At 35.9% G+C, this 16,454-nt stretch overlaps 1 long non-coding RNA gene across 1 annotated transcript in view; it reads right to left on the reverse strand.

Moving 5' to 3' along the window:
- Positions 1-16,246, reverse strand: part of LOC139046086 (uncharacterized) — a 64,251-nt gene extending 48,005 nt beyond the window's left edge. The window contains exon 1 of the long non-coding RNA XR_011505638.1: positions 16,077-16,246. This is a non-coding gene — a long non-coding RNA (uncharacterized lncRNA). The remainder of the gene's footprint in view (positions 1-16,076) is intronic.
- Between the last annotated feature and the right edge of the window lie 208 nt (positions 16,247-16,454).

Here is a 16,454-nt window from a genome sequence, read left to right on the forward strand (position 1 = left end):
ATGGGTGAAATGTCTACAGGGGCTCAAGAGTAATATAAGCTGGGAAAGTCCATCAGGCATTCCTAGATGAGAGTATTACCATCAATAGGCTGGGACTGATGCAACACTGGTCAAGCTCAAAACTAGAGTCATCCTTGATTCTGCTCTTTCTCTCACACCTTTGTTTAGTCTATTAGAAAATCCTGTCAGATCTTCCTTCAGAGCATATCCAGAACCTGACTACTTCTTAGCTCCTCTGCTGTTATCGCCACAGTCTGGACCACCACCACTTCTTATCTAAACTGTGGCAACAGACATTTAACTGGTCTCAATATTTCTACACTTTCCTGCTCTATAGTCTACTATTCATACAGTTGCCAAAGGAGTTGTTTCAAAAGTTAGGTCAGGTCACATCAGTCCTTGACTCAATGTCTTCAAATGGCTTCTCATCTCACTGAGAGTATAAACCAAAGTCATGACCATGAGGTTAAAAGATCCTGCTTGGTCTGATCTGCCCTCCACCATCACTCTGCTCTCAAATCCTTTCTGTCTCCCTCTTTCTCTCTCTCATTCACTCTTCTGCAGTCACACTGGCTTCCTTGATGTTTCTGGAACATACCAAATATACCCTACTCTTAACGGTGTTTGCACTTGGTGTTTCTTGTGTTAGGAATTTTCTTTTCCTAGAGCTCAAAAAGACTCACTCTCTTGCTTCCTTCAGGTCTCTGCTGATATGGCATCCTGTTAGAGAGACCCTTCCTGAGCACCCTATATAAACACAACCTGCTCTCCCTGACATTCCCAACTCCTCCTACCTGCTTTATATTTTTCTTTCTTTTTGGTACATACAACCTACTAATGGATTATATATTTTTTCTTTATTAAGTTATTCCATAAGTATTTAATTTTCATGAGGGCAGAGATTTTGTCTGTTTTGTTTTTTGCCATATCTCCAAAATCTAGAACAGTTCCTGCCATATCATAGGTACTCAATATATGAATATTTAGTGAATAAATTTAATAAAAGTATAGTTGTGATGCCCAATTCAGAATCTATGAATATACTTGATAAATTAACAATGCTCTGTCTTTTATGAGTATAAATGTTGAAAGTACTTTTAATAAACAACTTAGGTTATATGAACTATTCCTATTATTATTATTTTCATATCTTTAACATAAACCAATATTTTTTTCCATTCCTCCACAATTCTTTCTAGGGCAAATTCTTTATGAAACTCCATAATGCATTATTCATCATTTTATTTTCTACAACTTATCATTATTACATTAAGAGTTTAGACTTAATGCTCAATAGGCTGCCTATTTCATCTTTAGTCCTTTGCCAAAAATTAATAAATGCTACTTTTAGGTGTGTGATGGTTTTGCCATATGTTCCAAATAGCCAGTTTTAGTACAAGTGTACTTAATTCAAAGAAAAATCAATTTTGGGTTTTTTTTCCCCACTCAAATGTCTTTGTTATAGCTTACATTGATAAGATCATTCATTTCCATTTTGAAAAGAAGTTTGCAAATATTTACTAATAAATACCTGTTTCCTTTTTAATAAATTCAAAGACAAATACAAAACTTAAAGTCATAATTGACAATTGTTACATTATATGGAACTTGTGTCAAGAGGCTTCTAAACAGAATGGAAGGTTTTGACATTTATATGATAGACCAAAATAAAAAAGAGATTGGAGCACCTGAATAAGATTATATGACATAAAAGCCACAAGATCATTCTTCTCTACTCAACGATAATGAGACTGCAACTGTAAATAAAATAAGACAAAACAAAAAACAAATGGGAAAGCATCCATGATATACCTAATTCTATTGGAAATTACTATCAGCTAAAATGCTTCTTAAGCAAAGAAACACAATGTTTACCCTTAAATTGAGTACAATCTAGGTCATAGGAGAAGCCAAACCCACATCTCCTACCACATGACAACAGATGAAAGAGAGACAAATTATTACTGAGTTTTGGGTTCCAAAGCCTTTCAGGGACATTGGGAACTTGCAGGCAATCCAGAGAAGAGCCACAGAAATGATTAAAGAGTGTAAAATGGGACCTTTGAGGATAGGTTAAAAGAATTGGGATTATTTAGCTTGGAAGCAAAGTGATTAAAAAGTGGTTTCATAACAGCTTTAAGAAAACACACAGTGTTAGCTAATTGATGGTGGTGACTAGCTATTCTCCAGAATGAGAAGAAATGGACAAAATATACTACCTGAGAGATTTGGGTTAAATATGCAGTAATGGGGAGCTTTCAGAGATTGAAGATAGAATGGGTGGTCATAGCATGATATTATATTCTCTTTTTTGGTTTATTTAATCTTTAAAAACAGAGAAGAGATTTATAGGGCTGGCACGCAAAGGCAGAGAGTAAAAGTTAGTCATTTTTAAAAGCTAGATGACTTCTCAAAATATCTTCTAGGTATGTGACCCTTGGACCTAACGCAACATTTGGCAAGTTTTACAATAGGCTTAGTGTCAATTTAGAATAGGAAATCCTGCACCTTTTCTTCTCATCCTCTCATCTTTAATTTTTATATAACACTAATTATCTCTGCAGATTGAAATTTAAATGCTTGGCATTTTGTATCCACTTATAATCAGGCACACCAAAATATCACAAAGGAATGCATTGTTTGTTTTCTTTAGGAAGTATTTCATAGTTCATTGGTAGGTGATGTGTAGTCTTCTGGCTTATGAAGCTAGGTTGGCAATACAAATTAATTCCTCAGAGATTACTATTTATCCTACACTTAGCATCTCCAAATAGTTTTTATAGAAAAAAAATCTGGAATAATCAGGCTGAGTTTCATTTGTTCACTTATTAAAGACCAGCTAAAATAAAAGGAATGGTTAATGTGATGATTATGAAAATAAATTTTTCCAGTCCAAAGGCAATAATTCAGTTGAAAAGCTCATAAAAATGGGTACTCTGACACAATTCATCTCTCTCAAAGCTTGAATGTTTGATTTCTTTCAAACCAAATTTTAAACAGCCTAAGCAAATCCAAATTTATTTGAAAACCCAACTCTCATTGTTTACTTTTCAGCGGTTTTCTTCTTGGCAACAAAGAGCCTGAAGTCTTAATAAAGATGAGAACTTACTTAAATGTGGTGATGAAGAAATTGGGCCAATGCTTAAGGAAACTGCTTGCCAAGAAATTTTAGAACAATTGCATTTTAAGTATTGTTCTATTTAAGAGGAGGAATTAAACTTCTAGGGAGAAAAACTGCCATATATGACTTATCATTGGAGTATGCTTTGCACAATCTTAAATGGACTTAGGTTTCTCAATAATGAAGCAAATAAATCTGAATTTATTTCCTGAAAAGACAAGATACGGATTCCAGTAATAGTGTTTTAAAATACACTCTTGTGTACTTACCTATATTACAGTATTTCAAAGTAATAGAAATCTTGGCCATCGAAAGTATCTTCATTAATTTCACACTGTGCACATATAAATAAATAGCTAAGCTCAGCGCAGATTTTCTAAGTCGTTCAACTCCACCCATTTATCTATTCTTTTAGTTTCATTTACTGTGATGGTAGACCCAGTTATTGGACCCCTTTTCGGTGCGTGAATCAATGCATGCTGGAGATAAAATTGTTTCTTATTGCACCAAGTTGCTCATATTTAAGCTAGAAAAGAATTTTTAAAAAGAAGGAAGGAGAGAAAAGGAAGCACCATTGCTCTACCTTTGCCTATCTCATATTCAGATATCTTGCTTTTGGCTTTAAAGAATAAGAAAAAGGCCACCCAGTATGAGGGGAAAGAGATGGTCACAGTGGTGATGGAATAGATGGCACTCTGAAGAGGAAAGTTTAACTGACCTCTTTACTTCGGATTACAGCCTCTTTTTCTTATTATCCTGTTGCCAAATTGCAAAAAGAATATTTCTAAGAAAATTGGGAATTTTGCTCAACAATACGGAACAATCCCGGAGAAGCGTTATGCTTCCTGAATGGAACACCTGCAATGAGAATAACCCATTTAAAGACATTTTACTCTACATTAGTTGGGATACAAAAAAAAAAAAAAAAAGTCCATCTGGGTAAAATTATGATCACCAGCTTTTTACCTCTGAAGTTTTCAGAGATACGCTTTCCCACTAAGGCTCCATTTAGGCAGAAATTAAATTTCCACCCTTATCAGCTGTGCAGGCTTCTGTGGAGTCATGCCGCAGAGCTTAATCCAGACAGCGCTGTTTTGTCATCCACAAATCTCTTCTATTCTAATCTTTGGGTGTGTTTAGAAAAATGAATGTGGTATTTTCAGAGGCCAGGCTGAAAATTGGAGGCATACCATGAGGCAGAAAATATGAGTTCATAGCGGGGGAAAAGAGCTTAGGTATTTTACTCTAAATTGACAAATAGAATGTTTCTGATCTCAAAGGAATTCCTTGGTCTGCTACTCAATTGCTATTAAAAAAATGTATTACTGAGAAAACAGACCCAAAATGAGATCCTTTAGAGAACAGAATTTCAGTATATTTTCTATTATTCACAGTAAGAATTAGCATTGCTGAATTAAATGCAATGCAAAATGAATTCAATTAAAAAGCCACTATCCTTGGGAAACTTATGATGAAGGACATTGATGCAGAAAGAAACACGAAGGATAGAATGTCATTTGTTATGTAGGCAACTAAGAGAGAGAGAAAGTTGTAATAATGTGTTTAGATTGAAGAGTTCCTGAGAAATTGTCAAATATCCTCTTGATAAGGTTTGATTTGGAAATAATTCAGGTGATCCCTAGATGTACAAGATAGGAATTTAATACACACAGGAGAATGGGGCATTGAAGGATTATGGTGGAAACAGAAGGGGAGCTCGGAAGATGTAGTATTGCAATGACAGGAAAATGAGTGAAAGGGGAGAGAATGGATGTGTGCATAAAAGACGCAGGTATCCAGTCTTCTCTACTGTCTCTCTTAAAATAACGCTCTAAGGAGAAGTGCAAGGTAGTCATAGATAGCTGCTAAAAAGTGTTGGAGCAGGTCCTGATGGGAAGGTTAAAGCTAAAACTTTCATGCTGTCATTAAAGTCTCTTGGGGGAGAAGTAGCATTTAACCATCATTATCTCCGGCTGCCTTTAATTTCTCAATATACTTGACATTATTAGCAAATTACAATATCATGAATCTTTTCAGAAAAGCAGCGTTTGTAAGCATCCAAGGAAGTATGTGTGAGATACACACACACACATACACACACACAATCTATAATCTAAGAGTCCCTTTTAAGTTTATGCCACTTTCAAGCTCTATTTTTTATTTTCTTTGAAGTAGCTGTACTTATTTTACTGTTATATATAAATTTAGTTATGAAGATGCAATATTATATTTATAAAGATGGTGTGAGTAGAGTACAGATGTATATAAAAATCTTGGAAATAATTTCTTTGGGCACATGGCAGTTATAACAAACCCTTTCAAATGCATTTACTTTATTCTTAAAGATTGTTCATTATATTATGTTAAATTCATTAGGTAAGTTTATAAAACTATTTATAGTGAAATGACTAACCCTTAAAATAAAATAAATGCATTTTAGCATTGTTGACGGGTTGCAATGATTTAATAAGCTATGTCTATTTAATATTTTCTGTATCTATTTAATATCCTTTATAAATATTCATTCTAGGAATTTAGAAAAAGAAATGAACCATTAGGGCAACTTGTCCTTTCTGCTTTCTCTATACTCAATAAATGTGCCTTGTCCATCCTTGGTTTCAGTAACTCTGGTGTTGGTTCATCTCTCATATCCTTTGGGAACATAATCCAGACACTGATAGTTCTCAATGTTTAGATATTTTCTTTTCTAAAACAGTAGAAATTAGTCCTTAATGTATATAACAAAATATGTTGCTTGGAATTGGTACAGGATATTTTCTAGGGGAATAAGCGCATAGCACATTTTCAGATTTATAAGATTCTTCTAAACGCCTGCAAAATCCATAGCAATATGCTTTAAATCGTTTCATTAACATGTCATCTCATTGAGAATTAGATCCTTAAAACTCAATTTTATTGTTATATGTATTTTTTTACTCGGAGTATCATATCTCCTATGAGTCACCTGGTGGGGTATAAATAGAAAAGTCCTTCAGGGACCCTCCATCATTCTGCCTTCTTGTATCTCTGATTACACATGGAGCACTTTTAGATAGAGATATTGGTTTATTATTTCTTTCACATGAGGTTGTATGTGTTTATTTGTATTTGTCTTGTCTCTGAGATCAAACATTAATCACAACAAGGGTCACCCTCTCAAGTCCAATAGCGTAATTAGAGAAAATTTTCTTTTTCATACAAATATAACTCACCTTAATAAAATCTAAGTGGAAACAGGTACACTGAACCAAAAATGAATTCGGGACATTCAAGATGATTTATTGCCTTCCATGCTGTTTTGCATTCTTTTTTGGAAAGCAGCTGTACTGTAGGGTTAAAAGTTTGGTCTCTGCAGCTAGAGTCTCTGGGTTCAAATTCATGGGTCCTTTGAAAGTCTGTGTTATATGTCTAAGTTTTTTTATCTGTAAAATGGAGCTAAAAAATTTGGTAGATCCTAGAGTTTTTACGAGTATTAAATGAGATAATGCATTTAGAACACTTATTAGAGTGTCTAGCTCATAGTTGGCATTCAATAAATATTAGTTATTATTTTTATTTGAAAAATCAAGAAGGAATAATAAAATAATAAATTACTAGTAATGGATGTGAAGATGTGCCATGCAGATGCCCTTCAAGTAAGGACTCGTGGTCCCCACTGCTGTAACTGTGGTCAGAAAACTGCAGTTGGCTGATAGGGCCTCATGGAAGTCTTCAGGTGCAGAGACTTACCTCCCTCAAGAGTACGTCCTTGGGGGGAAGCCATGTGCATTGATGATCAAAGCATGGATAACAAGATTCCTTTTTAGGAATGAAAGTTTAAAGAGATGAGTTTCTTAAATAGTTTCATACCATGAAGTTGTGTTCTTCATCAAAAGACCTGATATCCCAAATTCTATAGAAATTACTATAAACAATGCATGCATTGTGTTATAATTGTTATAATTGTTTAATGGAATATGACATTTTCCAAAGTGTTCATTAACGACTTGTTTTGTAGCAAAAAATTTATTTAATTAAATTTATAGAAAAGATCATTCAAGGAGGTGCTTGGCAATTATGTGCCTCCAGGAATCCAAAGAATCCTGGGAGAAAGTAGGGTGAGATCTCCTGAATATGTAAGGGCTTGAATGGAGGAGCAGGCTAATTTACAATATCATTCATTTATTTATTTATTTGTCAAATAAATATTTATCGAGCATGTATTAGATAACAGACACTGTGCTAATACCAGTGGTGAGAAAAAACAGATGTGTTCCCTCTCTTTATTCAGCTGCTTTATGGTGTGAGACATATAATCGCATAAATACCTACAAAATCCCAGCTGTGATAAATGCTAGAGGGAAAAAAGGGTATTTGGTTCTTTGAGAGATTTCTATAATAGGGATTTACCTAGACAGGATGGGTCACAGACGTGACTGTTGAGCAAAGGCCTGAGAGATGAGTAGAAGTGACAGGATGAAGAACTTTTAATGTAAATGCAGTAACATTTGCAAAGGCCCTGAGGAGGAGACAGTTTATGAAGTTTATATATATGTATAAATATATATATGAATATATGTATTACAAAAGCATATAAAATTTGATATATGAAAGAATGAAAGAAGGTCAGTTTGCGAACCTCAGAAGACAAAGGAGAACAGGTGAGGCTGAGGAAAGATTTTTTTTTTTGAAAAACATTATCCTGAGTTGGTCAAACTGGAACACTGAATATTGCAAAGGAGGTGATAAAAAGAAATATGTATATATATATGTGTATAGATTTTTTGGGAATATGATTGGCTAATGAAAAACTAGTCTTATTATGTTGGTGGACATATAAAATAGTTCTAGTCAGAGTGGCTGCAAAGATGGCGGCGTAGGAGGCTCCTGAGCTCCCCTCCTTCTATGGACTCAACGAATGTACAGCTACACATGAGCAATTCCTTCTGAAAGAAATCTAGAAACCAGCTGTGGTTTGTACACGTCAGGGGAACAAGAAAATACCCACACTGAAATGGGGAGGAAAGATGGAGAGAGAGTCTGGCCGTGATTCCCACCCGGCCACACCACCGTGCAATCCGGAGGGAATACCCAACTCCCAACTTCTCCCTGAGGAGGAAAGGCCTTGGATCCCACATCTAGTGCCCCCAATTTTAAGACTCTTACTTGAGGGACATGCCCCCAAAATACCTAACTCTGCAAGCCAACAGAGTTTGCATCCACTAAACCAACAAGACTGTAGCAAACAAAGCAGCAATTCTATACAGGCATAGAAGCACTCACCTCCTCACCTCGACTGTCCTCCCAGGCCTCGGCACAGAGGGAGCAGGCAAAAACCGCCAAGGTCTCAGCTTTTCCCTGAAGGGGGTACTTCTGCATGTTTTAACAGCTGCTGCCTAAGGGCCAGGCTTCTAATTTAGCGTGCACCTGGAGGTTGACTGTGATCTTCCTCAAGGACTAGGAAGCCAGCAGATGCCTCCCCTGCCCTCACCCTCCTACCTACCCCAGGTTGCCAGTATCTCCTTGAAAGGAGCTTGTCCACACATCTACCCCCTGTCTTTTCTGGGAGCTGCTCAAGGGATGGGTCCGCAGATCACCTGGCTCTGATAGGCAACACGGCTTCCATTCAGGAGTTCCTCAAGACTGAAGCAAGCAAAGCAGCAGTTATTAACCAGCCATCAGAAAGAGAAATTAAGAAAACAATCCCATTTACAATACTATCAAAAACAATGAAATATTCAGGAATAAATTTAACAAAGGAGGTAAAAGATCTGTACACTGAAAATTATAAGATGTTGCAGAAAGAAATGGAAGAGAACACAAATAAATGGAAAGATATCCCATGCTTACGGACTGAAAAATTACTATTGTTAAAATGTCTATACAATCCAAAGTGATCTATAGATTCAGTGCGATCCCTATCAAAACTCTAATGGCATGTTTCACAGAAATAGATCAAACAATCCTAAATTTGTTTGGAACCAGAAAAGACCCCTAATAGATAAGACAATCTTGAAAAAGAAGAAGAATACAGAAAGCATCATACTTTCTCATTTCAAACTGTTTTATAGACTTCAACATCACTGATGGGGGAAATGCAAATCGAAACCACGATGAAATATCACCTCCCACCTGGGAGAACGGCTATCATGAAAAAGACAAGAAATAACCTGTATTGGCCAAAAGGGAACTCTGGTGCCCTGTTGGTGGCAATGTAAATTGGCGGAGCTGTGACAGAAAGTAGTATGGAGGTTTCTCAAAAAATTAACACTAGAACTACCATATGATCCAGCCATCCCACCTCTGAGTATTTATGCTAAGAAAACAAAATCACTATCTTGCAAAGATGTGTGCGCCTCCATGTTCACTGCTGTGTTATTTACAGTAGTCAAGACATGGAAACAACCTAAGTGTCCAGTGACAGATAAATGGATAAAGAAAATGTGCTAAGAATATTATTCAACCATTGGAAAGAAGGAAATCCTGCCATTTGCAACAACATGGATGGACCTTGAGGGAATTATGTTAAGTGAAATAAATCAGACAGAGAAACACTAATGCTGTATGATGCCACTTTTATGTGCAATCTGAAAAAGCTGAACTCATAGAAACAGAGACTAGTATGTTGGTTACCAGGGACTGAGGGGTGGGAAAATTGTTGCGATGATGGTTGAAGGGCATAAACTTCCAGTTATAAGACAAATAAGTTTTGGGGATCTAATGTACAGCTGGAGATTATAGTTAATGATACAGTATTACATACTTGAAGGTTGCTAAGAGAGATCTTAAATGTTCTTACCACAAAAAGAAATGGTATTTATGTGGCAAGATGGCGGTATGAGGTAATGTATGGTGATAATCATTTTGCAATATATAAGTGTATCAAATCAAAATGTTGTACAGCAGGCTTATACAATGTTGTATTTCAATTTCATCTCAATAAAGCTGAAAAAAAAAGAAAAAATTTCTCATCAAAGCTATTTTCAGGAAGAAAATTATTCCTAAAAACTTTTAGAATTTGTGTATATTTAAAAGATAATTTTAAAATAAAAACATTTAGTATTATTAGTGAAACAAAGTGACATACGCATAATAATTATTGATGGTGCACGTTCAAATTCTTTAATCCATTTCTTAGACTATCAGTCTCCAGTATTGTGTCAAGAGTATGTTTTAATGTTTTTTAAAATATGGTGTTATTTTAATATTTTTCAAAAAACCCTCTGCAAACTCTTTGAAAGTTGTATTTTATAGTTAATAATATTGAAATCGTTGATATTTTATTTGACTGTTTTTTGTAGACCATAATATTTTACTTGTGTTCCACAAGTTTTATTTCATATCTTCATTATCATTCAATTCAGTATGTTTTAAATTTCCCTTGTGATTTCTTTTTGATTTGGCTCACAGTTATTTAGAAGTATATTGCTTACTTCTCAATCACTCCCAACATTGAGACATTGGTGTCCAAAAGTTGGGAGGTAGGGGCAGGGCTTAGAGGTGACAGGTGGAAGGGGTGACCAGAGTGGTTAGGTTATTGGTTATAGGGAGCAAATATGCTAATAATTGAGCAAGTAAATAAGTATATTAAGAATAATAGGGGGGCTTGCCCAGTGGCCTGGTGGTTAAGTTCGTGCACTCTACTTCAGAGGCATGGCATTTCAGGGTTTGGATTCCTGGCATGGACCTACACATTGGTCATCAAAGCCATGCTGTGGTGGCATCCTACATACAAAATGGAGGAAGATTGGCACAGTGCTTAGCTCAGGAACAATCTTCCTCAAACAAAAAGGGAGGATTGGCAACAGATGTTAGCTCACAGCCAATCTTTCTCACCAAAAAAAAAAAAAAGGAAGTCATTATTCTGTCTGAGAAAGTACTTATAAACATAGTAATTGGGAAGGCTACAAATAATCCATATATAATGGATAGGAATTGACAATATTTTGAACTCAATTTTAAAAAATATAAATATACAGATAGACATAGAAATGTTTGTGTGCGCGCGCGTGTGTGTGTGCATATTCTCAGTTTTTCATTTCTATTCACTGAGAGGCCTAGAAGCAATGATACTCAAGTAGCCATAAACACACCAAGCGCTCAGAATTCTAATTCTAAATACCATTCTCCACTAAAAGGGAACAAGGACCCCTTCAAGAAATAGTTAATTTCAGTACTGGGAAAGGGAAAGGAGATGAGCTGGGAGTCTCTTTTTTTTCTCAAAAGAATGCAATTATTCAAATAGCAATGGAAATATATAAAAAGAACACAGGAATCAACTTGAAGGGCCAAATCTATGAAATCTGAGACTCAAAATAAATAATGAGTTTATCTGATCCATTTTATTGAATGAAACATGAATTATATTAATATTATACTTATTTTACAAACATTTGTAATTTCCTATTTTTTTGTTGACTATGCCAACTGGAATCCTGGAAGTTTCACATATACTATAGGCCTTCATGAACTGTCTCTAGCTGCTTGAGTCTCAGTGAATATTTTCAAATAGGAAGAGCCCCATATGTTATCGTTGAAAGAGAGGTGTTATATTGAGTCAGAGGAAGAGAGATGGGTTTTTGCTGGTTGCATTACATATTTAATTAGACTTTAAAGTGAGAACTTTATCTACTTCCTATATATTCACACATGACTAGATGGACATTGGCAGAAATTGAAAGTACAAAACATAGGTTTACCAAACACATCCTCATTTTTTTCCCTAGCTTTTTAAAAATGCAGCTGTTAATAATGCTACTTTATTAAGGATGCAGAAATCATGAAAAATTCTAAAACAGATGCCATGCTGGGACAACAAGCATATACCACTACTATACTAGGCAAGCAAGACATGATCATCTACAAGAGCAAAATAAACAGTCTATCATTTTAACTGCATTGCATCTTGAAAGGATTGCCCTCTTGCATTGTGGGGAAGGAACTGGATGGCATGAAAGAAGATAGTGAGAAGCCACACAAGAAATTATGATAATATGCCAGGTGACAGATGAACTACGTTGGTGGTAACAAGGATGGTGAAAAGTGGATGAGTTTCTGCAGATACTTAGGAAATAAAATCAAAAGGATTTCATTCTATTTGGTTCATGGAATATGAGAGAAAGTTTCAATAATGATATCCATGCATATGGTTTTCATGATTGGGTGGGTGGTTGTTTTATTCTCTGTCAGAGAGGGACCACTAGAAAAGGTCCAGGATTGTAAGAGGACTAACTTGGAGATGAGGTGACTTTTACTCATTCAAGAGAAGATGTCAATAGCTGACTATATGAGTCTGGAATGAAGGAGGATAGAATACTCTTAGACTGGATTTGCTAAGAACTTAAAGTTCCATCTGATGAGCTGAATTTTCTCAGCCAAGCAGGAGACAGAAATTTTAGTGATAATAAGTGGAGGCGGGAGTAGAGAGAGAGAAAGAAACAGATAGAGACAGAAAGACATAGACAGAGAGAGGTTAGGAGACTGAAATTAATCATCGTTATTGCCTTGAGCAGATGCATGAGTTGACCAAGGACATGGACAGGGTTACACAGTGCCATTAAGGCACAGGAATTTTCTACACTGTGGTATAGTCAGACTGAGCCAAGTACTATGCACATGGTTTGCTGTATAATTCAATCCCTGTACGTTTAATTATGAAAAGGGGCGGGGGACTGTATTATTCATTGTCTTTGTTGAGCATATCTTAAATTTATCATGTGTTTTGTGAATCAAAGTCACTTTTTGTTGATTAATGTTTGAAAACTATTTTATATACTTTGATGAACTGAGATGAAAACAATTTCTAATTTCCTGCCACTGATCTGCATTGGCATTTTCTGGTTGTTTTTCGGAGCAGACTTTTTAAATTGCTATCAGATTGAATGAAAGGATTCAAGAATAGGCTAAGAATCAGGGAACAAAATATTTGTGGTTCACACTCAGTCATATAACCAGTTTGTGTCTCCTTTTTCCTAGCCCTAGCATTCTAGAAGAGAGTGGGTAACGAGATCGTTTTTAAATCCCTAGACCCATTTGTAACATGAGTGAAGAAAAATTATTGTTAGCTACGAGCCTTTATTCATGCATTTAAATATACTGTGCACTTTATTATAAGTGAATTTGGGGTCCATATCTATCAAAGTGATGTTCATAGAAAATTGAGTTCTATTAAATGTAGAGTTTATGAATATGATTTCAACAGAACTAACACCTATAGATTGTGTTCATTTTTCAGAGGTCATCCTCACTTTTTAACACGTCTGACATTTAAAGTGAGAGCTAAGGATCAGAGTTCATCAGTTCCCATGGATGAAATTCATAAGTCTGAAAAAGAATGAGCTTATTGGTAATTTAAGAGACAAAACTGACCCAACTTTTAATCTCTTAAGTCATTTCTTAGACGCTAAGCCATATTTGAGAAACGCTTGGTCTAAACATCTTCCAGGTTCAAATGGAAGCTGTATGGGCAGAGAGGCTTCCTGTCCATGAAATGTCATTTAATTCACAGTTCTTAACAACTTTGCCCCTACCTTTGTTAAAACTGTCTACTAGTCTGACGGGGAACCGCAGGATGCATTTGTGTGTGTGTTGTGCCCCCACCATCTGCTTCATCCCAAACCAGTGTGGTCAAGTAAACAGCAGGGGGCTGGGGGAATGCTATTCTGTCACTAAGCTCTGCCCAGACCACTAGCAATGGAGAAACAAAAATTTTTTTGGAGAAGGTTGGGGTATTAATTTCGTGAGTTATCACTGTCATATTCATTGGATTATTCAATGTACATTTCTTTCCCACTCTTTCTTTTTCATTCTTTCTTTCTCTTACTCTTTCTTTCTGTGTTTCCTTCTTTCCTTTTCTCTGATTATTGAAATAGTTAGTTTTTTTATTTCTAAATTTTAAGTATCACTCCTCTGGATGGTAACTGAAACTTTGGCATGTTAGAAATACAGTACATTCATATGCCAAACCCACTGGTATCACTTTAAAATTCTAGAACTAGGAAATAATTGGTAGGACTTCTATTTCATGTGAAATCATTCTTTGAGATAGATCCCTTTCTTGGTGACAGACTGGTACCGTAAATTAAGAATATTCACAAATGATCAAGGATTTGTAAAAGTTTACCTCAAAAAATTTTTAAAGTTACAAACTACAAATAGATTAAAAAACTGCTAATTTTCAAGCTATTTACATTTTTTGTGTGTGCATGTGTTGGGGGTGGGGTGGCACTGGCTGTGCTGGTGCATCTGATGGTTTGGGAGGGTGGGAAAAGAAAGATGAGTCAGTTACTCAAGCTGAACAACAAATAAACATGCCCCTCCCTTTTGTGTGGAGGGTTGTTTGGGAACAATGAAAATCTGTCACAACCAGGAAAACTAAGTAATTGCTTTAACCTGCTACAGAGCCCTTCTTACTCCTTAATCTATTTAGAACGTGAAGTTTCATTTCCACCCACTGCAGCATACTCACAGATGCAAATGACAACAAACACCACTTTGCTTGAAGGTCCTGGCAGTGTTCATTAGGAAGTCGGAAAAACATGATGCTGAAATGCATTTGCAAATCCAGATATATCCTTCAATATCTGTTATAATTTATTTTTCTAAGGAAAGCGATAACTCATATAATTCATTCGTGAAATACAGCATTGATTTTGGCCCTGACAAAATAAAGATACTCCATATGTAACCCACATGCTTTGTGAACTTATTTCAGTAGATACTAAGACCTTTATCATATTGCATGATGATAATTTCCCCCTTTCGTTTTTTTATTGTTAGTTTTCTTGGAAAATAACAGAATTCCGGCTCTTTTTCTATATTTAAGTGGACACAGCCTTCACAAATAGATCTCGAGCATAGGGGAGGGAATAGAATGCCAACTGATGAAGTTTCTGTGAAACTTGGATATTGAATATAATCTTTATTAATACTTTCATAAATGTATGTATGATTGTAGTCACAATTGCATAGCAAGAGTCATAAACTTTAGTTAGCATTACAATTACCCAGAAAACATGTAAATTTTTTAGACATATTCTCTTCACTATTTTCTAAGGATCTTAGATATCCCCAATTAAAAAAAAAGAAGCTTTGTGTTTCAAAGTAGAAGCCCTGTGGACAATTACTGTATTTCACAAGTATGGGGACTTTCCAGAGGAAATACCATCTCTGGTGTCTGTAGGCTCACCTAAATACACTCATTTATCATTTGAAAAACATTCATTGACTGCACGGTGTGCTGCACAGGACACAAAATTGTTTTTAAAAAATCAGTCCTTTCTTTAACAAGTAAACAAACTAGAAGGAGAGAAAAATAATTCGAAGAAAACATTATAGACCTATGCAACAAAGATTGTTATCAGAGTGCTGCTGAAAAGAATATAGATTAGACAGGGACCCATTCATCTCTCCCCTGAACCCTAGACTTTTATATCCAACTGCTAATGTGACGTCTCCATTTGGTGTCTAACAGACATCTCACACTTAACATGTAGAAAACTGAGCCCCTAATAGTCTCCAAACCTGCTCCTCTTCTAGTCTTCCTCAATTCAGTAAATATCAACTTCACCCAGGACAAAATATATGAAGTCACCTGAAGCCTCTATCTTTCTCTCATATGTTGCATCAATTCTTCAGCAAGTCCTGTGGGCTTGACCTTATCCATTGCTGTGACTTTTTTCCAGCTTTGAACATCTTTCACTTGAATAATTCCAATAATCTCCTAACTAGTGTCCACTTCCACCATTGATCCATCCTATTTATGTATTTTCAGTACAGTAACCAGAGTGAAATGGTTATAACTAGAGCCTTTTCGTGTCACTGCGAAACTCAAAACTCTCCAGTGGCTTCCCATTTTTCTCTGAGTAAAAACCAAACAAAGATTCAAGAGAACCTACAAAAGCTAGTTGCTTCTTTCTTATATGACCTCAATTCCTAAAATTCTCCCTCTTGATTGTTCTGATACAGACATACTTACCTCCTATCTGTTCCTCAAACACTGGAGATGTGCTCCTCACTCAGGGCCTCTGCCTGGAATGTTCTTCTCCCAAATATCTGCCCGGCTTTCACTCCTTCAGATCTGTTTGTCACCTTTTGAGAAGCCCTGTCTAGCTGTCTTTCCTGCATTAGTTAGGGTTAGCTAGCTGCTATAATACACAGACCTAAACATCTATCCTGGCTCAGATACAGTAGATATTTATGTCTTAGTCTCATAATAGTCCAAGGCAGGTGATCCTGGTGGAAAGAATTCTTGGTTGGTGGAGTACTTTTCTCCATGTGGTAATTCAATTTCCATTCTATCTTATGGGTCAACCATCCACTAGGGCAGGCACCTGTCTGCTAACCAAATCTGACC

This window comes from Equus asinus, chromosome 8, assembly GCF_041296235.1.
Source record: "Equus asinus isolate D_3611 breed Donkey chromosome 8, EquAss-T2T_v2, whole genome shotgun sequence".
Classification (NCBI taxonomy): Eukaryota; Metazoa; Chordata; class Mammalia; order Perissodactyla; family Equidae; genus Equus; species Equus asinus.